Genomic DNA, 7,500 nt, shown 5'->3' on the forward strand with positions numbered 1-7,500 from the left:
GGTAGTTAAAACTTCGTGACGTTATACATTTCGTTGATAAAAATAGATCCATTTCTAAAAATCTTCGGTTACACCGATGCTAATAAATACAAAAGTGGTAAAGATTAGTTGAAAAAGACAAAATGTTGAAAGTTTGAAAAATATTTCGATAATGTTAAAAAGGTTCCAAAAATGTTCCATGACAGAACGAAGAGTGAAGAAACAGTTTTTTTCTCAGCTTTGAATTCCTTTGATTAAATACATTTTTCATCAGAAATGTTTTTGACAGTTCATTCACTGACTAATTATGTCTTCATTTTATCGCAAATCGAAATGTGATTATAGTTTATTACAACTGATAATGATATCACGATGCCATAAGCTTAAAGAAAAAAAGTTAGAATATTTTTGGAGATTTTCTTTGATTTACTTCAAGAAAAAGTGAAAACATCTTAACAGAAATAATCCGCAAAGAAAAATTCTTGAATTTTTTTTTTTCTTTTTTTATCATTCTTGATAACGTACAATGCACTGTTTAATTAATTAAATTTACTAGCGTAATAATGTATGAACATGATTTAGGGTCTATCTTTTTTTCAAATTGTATACTAATTACTTTACTATAACAGTACCATAATCATACGATTGAGAGCTAAACTTCCCTTAAAAGTGGGGCCTAAACTTTATAGATTATCTAAATTGTGTAATATCAAAGCAGTGTGCAGTATATTTCCCCCCCCCCAAAAAAAAAGATCATAGAGAAATAAACACAATGTTTTCTTTATTGTATTCATTTTATGATATTTGTTGTGTTTTAAGTGTTTTTGTGCAGTACTTACAAAGATATATTTACTTTTTATTTTAGAAATACCGACTACAACTTCGTCTATTTCGAGATCACTTTGGCCCTAAAGATATAACACAGATTAGAAATTCAGTGGAATATGAAAGATTATTAAATTTGTCTTTCATGTCTATAAAAAAATCATTTCAAAAGAAAAATATATAAAATAGTATTACTTTTATATTACATTTACGCAAAAATTTTTACTCGAACTGGAATATAGAATTTTGGCATCAAAAAAAAAAAAAAAAAAAACTTGATCATATATTTTTTCAGAGAGATCAATTTTTCATGACCGTGAACAAAGGAATGTCAAACTATTTTCCGCATATGGCGTTGTTCAAAATTCTAAAGGTTAAAAGTCTCTCTTGACTGTCAGAAGCAAGACACTGACATATTCTACGGACCAAGGACACACACAGACACACAGGCATAGATACACACACACACACACACACACACATATATATATATATATATATATATATGATTTATATATATATATATATATATATATACATATATATTATACTAAAATATCTACGCAAGCACAGACACACACACAGACATATATATGTATATATATATATATATATATATATATATATATATATATATATATATATATATATATATTTATATACATATATATATATATATATATATATATATATATATATATATATATATATATATATTAAAATATCTACGCAAACACCCACATAAATACATATATGAATATATATGTATATATATATACATACATATATATCTATCTATCTATCTATCTATCTATATATATATATATATATATATATATATATATATATATATATATATATATATATATATATACATATATTTATCCAATTTCTAATTTATCCACTATATCAATTAGTATGGTTTTGTAAAAAAATGTTGCATATATATTCCTTGGAGTATTCTATACATTACTAAGAGAGAGAGAGAGAGAGAGAGAGAGAGAGAGAGAGAGAGAGAGAGAGAGAGAGAGAGAGAGAGAGAGAGAGAGAGAGGATTTAAATTCTCTAAGTAGTTCAAGTTTCGCAATTTAATTCTACCAGGAAAGCGAACACATCGATGAACTCTTATCTAATTTGCTTCCATGCCTGAACGAACGAAGCACAATGATAGTGTCTATCTGCTTGTGTGATACTGGCTATAATTAGCGAAGTCCATTCTCAATCTTCGCGGTAAATATAATTTTTCAATTCAAGTCCCAGCGGATGTTTATATAATTTTTCAAAAGTTTTTCTTAATTAGATAAGTACGGTGCCTTTTAATACAATTTGTATAAGCAAATTTGTGTGTGTGTTGTGTGTGTGTGTGAGTGTGTGTTTGTGTGTGAAGAAATCACGAAAGCTGGTAAATGATGACCATAAAATATGTAATATAGTCACGAAAGGAAAAGTTAAAAGACCTGATTGGAGTTCGTATGTGTCTCATTAGTAACGTGATATATATATATATATATATATATATATATATATATATATATATATATATATATATATATATACATATATATATATATATATATATATATATATATATATATATATATATATATATATATATATATATATATATACACACACACACACACACACACACACACACATATATATATATATATATATATATATATATATATATATATATATATATATATATGATTAATGATAAATTTTCGCACATTTAAACGTGTTTTTCATATTTCAAATAAGCCATATATATTAATACATTAAAGTCTGGATTCTCTTAACGACCTCGGGATCAGAGCCCCAGGCGAAATCACTCAAAGACTATAGTACCAGACCGGCCGGGATTTGAACCCTGGTCCAGGATACCATGCCACTTCGTGGCTGAGTGGCATGGTCACTGCCATATAGGTATCCTGGACCAGGGTTCAAATCCCGGCCGGTCTGCTACTATAGTCTTTGAGTGATTTCGCCTTGGGCTCTGATCCCGAGGTCGTTAAGAGAATCCAGACTTTAATGTATTAATATATCTGGCTTATTTGATATATATATATATATATATATATATATATATATATATATATATATATATATATATATATATATATATTATTGTTATTATTATTATTAATTGCTAAGCTACAACCCTAATTGGAAAACCAAGATGCTATAAGCCCAGGGGCCCCAAAAGGGAAAATAGCTCAGTGAGGAAAGGAAACAAGGAAAAATAATATATTCTAAGAACAATGACATTTAAATAAGCATTTCCTCTATAAACTAAGAAAACTTTAACAAAACAAAAGGAAGAGAAACGCGATAGAAAAGTGTGCCCGAGTGTACCCTCAAGCAAGAGAACTCATATATATACTGTATATATATATATATCGTCATTAGCATCAGCCGTACCTAGCCCAATGCAGGACGAAGAGCTTAGACATAGTTTTCCACTCATATCTGGTTTCATTACCGGTATATACCCACAAATTTTCCTAGTTCTTCAGTCCATTGTCAGCTTTTCCTTCCCAAACTTCGTTTGCAATCTCTAGGGACTCATTCTGTTATCCTTAACGTCAATCTATTATCTGGCATTCCCATTATATGTCATGCACATGTCCATTAATTTTACTTACATATGGATTAATGCTTTGATAAAGAAGGAAAATTATAAATGAAGTTTTTACTATATTTTCTCCGTTTTTCGACATAAATATTTTGCAACGGATGTCATAAAAACGAAAATGGTCCCACCAGTGATATACGTTCCTTTAACCAAGGAAGTGTAAAGCCGTCAGGTGTAATTTTACCTGAATATATCGTAGTACGGCCATTTTTAAACAGGAAGCTCTTAGACTTTGCGACAAAAACACCAGTGTCATTATAGAGTGCTTCCAACAACGGTATATCAGGCTTACCACCACACCCCCACACACATTCTCTCTCTCTCTCTCTCTCTCTCTCTCTCTCTCTCTCTCTCTCTCTCTCTCTTCATTCTAGCCTTTACCTCATATTACACAGCATAGAAGAAAAAGCTTATTGTAATATCAGGAGATTCAATTGAACACAGAATGTGTATCAAGGTATTTCTTATAATCTATAACACTCTCTCTCTCTCTCTCTCTCTCTCTCTCTCTCTCTCTCTCTCTCTCTCTCTCTCTCTCTCTCTCTCTCTCTCTCTCTCTCTCTCTCTCTTTATTGCAGCCCTTACCTCATATTTCACAGCATAGAAGAAAAGCCATATTGTAATATAATGAGATTCAACTGAACTCAAAATATGTATTGAGGTATTTCTTCTAGACTATAACTATTTCTTAAGTGGTGAATAAAACTAAGGTAATCTATTCTATATTTGAAATTATTAGTCCTGCATTTCCGTTTAATCACGTTCATACAGACACAGTTATTTATCCTAATATATCACCTATGAATGAGAAGTGTTTTTTATTATGTGAGGCCAGAAATTTCTGTAATTATTTTACTTGTAAATAGTATTGTGAGTTATAACTGTTTCTTCATAATTTCTACAAAAGCGGGCCATTTTATTTTTCTATTTCCTTGTGGTGTTTTTGTTATCTGCTACACTTAACCTCTTTTTGAAGGACAGGAGAAATCCACTACTGCACTCTACTTATGTGTCCATAAATAGGATGAGATATTTTGACACGTTTCTTTCAGTAATGATCAATTTTATTAAAGGTTATAGACTGGGACAATGTTATGAAGTTGGACAGTAATCCTGTATTCCTCAACGTAATTATTAATCTGACGTCCTGTTAATACCCGTGACATTTGGGTGTAAAATTCATGTATTACTTTGATACAAGAAGTTTATCGATCTCTCTTCATAAGGAATCAGTTCTAGTCTATAACATTATATGCGATTTTCAACTTACCAAGTGTACCAGACATTTGCATGAGAGTCATTATCTTGATCATTGTTTGCAATGCCATGCAACGCAAAGGGCCTCTGTAATATTTCACTACTCATACCTTCCCTCCCCTTTCACTGTTCTTAAAATATTTTATTTTAACTTTTCAATAATTATTTTCTTTCCTCACTGGGCTATTTTTCCCATGTTGGAACACTTGGGCTTATAGCATCCTGCTTTCCCAACGAGGATTGTAGCTTAGCTAGTAATAATAATAATAATAATAATAATAATAATGATAATAATAATAATAATAATAATAATAGCCTTACATTCATCTCTGCAACTTCGCAACTCGTGGCTTTCACTTGAGAATACCTGGGTCTCAGACAGAGGCACGTACACTTCTCCTTTTGTAAACATATCCAAACCGTTTCCATCCTCCTTCATATTTAACACTTCTAAATATGGAACATCGTCGCTTCCCTCACCATGTCATTTCTCTTTTCATTTTACCTCTGGAATCAGTGAAATCTTTTCGATATGGTCTTTTGATCTCACATTGGTTCAGTATTCATCCTCATTATCATCATCATCATCATCATCTCCTCCTACGCCTATTGACGAAAAGGTCTCGGTTAGATTTCGCCAGTCGTCTCTATCCTAAGCTTTTAATTCAATACTTCTCTATTCATCATCTCCTAGTTCACGCTTCATAGTCCTTAGACATGTAGGCCTTGGTCTTCCAACTCTTCTAGTGCCTTGTGGAGGCCAGCTAAACGTTCAGTAATACCTATCATTACTAACTATTGTATAGTTTTACTTTACTTTGGAATTTTAAGCTATTGGTTATCCAAGCCTTTTTCAGTCTACTTATTATTTAACTAAATTTTTTTATTATTATTATTATTATTATTATTATTATTATTATTATTATTATTATTATTATTATTATTATTATTATTATTATTATTATTATTATTATTATTATTATTATTATTTTATTTATTTATTTATTTTTTTTTTGTGGTTCATTAGATCTCAACTCCAAAACATTTACGTTGGGTAATATTCATCCTAGATATTTATTTTACTCATTTTCAGTTGTTCTTTTTCCGTCTAGTGTTATTTCATACTTTTTCGTTCGTTCAATCGTTGTTATTTGCCCTACCCTACCTTGCTTTGGCTAGCCGGAAATTTTATACTTTTTCGCATTGTCCTGTTCTTTGATATCGGTTTTTTCTTATGGTTATCTAAATTCTCGTTAGATATATGGTAGATTTAACTTGTACGGAGTATGGCGAAGAAAAGTTTCATATTATTCTTTTTTAATGAAAAGAAAAAAGTTAGAAAGCTAGTTACCTGGATGCTCTTATTAACCTACGCCAGGTGAGAAGAGAAAGAGCAATGGGAAAAGGATAGGCTTCCCTTTGGAAATAGATATTTCTAATAAAAACGAGAAAGCAAAATGCTAAAATCTTATTTTTTTCCCTTGCGATGTCTTTTTAACAGTACCACTTTACCTGATGACAATGTTAAAAATCAGTTTGGAGATATTTTGAATGATTCTTTTGTAAATACCGAGCAGGTTAAATAAACTTCAACTGTAATCATAGATTTTTAGATAGTATCGAGACACTACCGAATATTGATTATTTGTGTGATTATTGAGATTAATAATCAGGTTATTTGGTGACTGGAAATGAAAAACGGGTGGACAAAACGAGAGAGGATAAGGTTTTGTTAAAACGTATGCAGAGAGAGAGAGAGAGAGAGAGAGAGAGAGAGAGAGAGAGAGAGAGAGAGAGAGAGAGAGAGAGACTACTTTTTTAAATTGGATCATTTCATATATAATTATTCCTATAACTTGTAGGAGTCCACAAAGGGAGAGTGCCATATCCAGAAGGCACCGAATATTAGCATTTCTTGAAAGACGCGTAGTATATATATATATATATATATATATATATATATATATATATATATATATATATATATATATACTTATACATATATATATATATATATATATATATATACAGTATATATATATATATATATATATATATATATATATATATATATATATATATATATAAATATATTTATTCTTTATGATGTAAATATTTTCAACCAAACCACAACATCGATAAAAAAAAAAAATATATCATTATGGCTTGCGTCTTATGCCCGAAAGATTCTAAAGATAATGTGTACACACCGTGATTATGAATTCATTTTCTTCAGGATATCTCCTCCAAGTCTCCGTTATCATTTTTTCCCCTTAATCGATGCATCCTATATCCCCTTGCCCAATCCCCAGCCCTTCCCATTCCATTCAACTACACGTGTATTATTTCAATGTCATCTCTTTCATAAAGGAAGTCAAACTTATAATACAGAGAGACTATGTTCAGCATGGTTGAAGCTTAGGGTGTGAGAGAGCATTTTTTTTTTTTTTACTATCATCCTATCTGGTTTTAGTTTAATATCTTACTAGAGTTTTTTCAGGAATCTATTACAAGTTCCTATATATGTGGCAGGAAAAGCTATGTTATTATTAGCATATGTATACAGGTGAAAGCAAATCTTCTTATATTAGTATACAGGATTTAACACCTCTCTCTCTCTCTCTCTCTCTCTCTCTCTCTCTCTCTCTCTCTCTCTCTCTCTCTCTCTCTCTCTCTCTCTCTCTGCAAATAGAACATAAGCAAATGCATGAAGTATACAAAGCCACTTCTATGCAACTAAATAAAACCATATATATATATATATATATATATATATATATATATATATATATATATATATA

Source organism: Palaemon carinicauda, chromosome 4, assembly GCF_036898095.1.
Source record: "Palaemon carinicauda isolate YSFRI2023 chromosome 4, ASM3689809v2, whole genome shotgun sequence".
Lineage (NCBI taxonomy): Eukaryota > Metazoa > Arthropoda > Malacostraca > Decapoda > Palaemonidae > Palaemon > Palaemon carinicauda.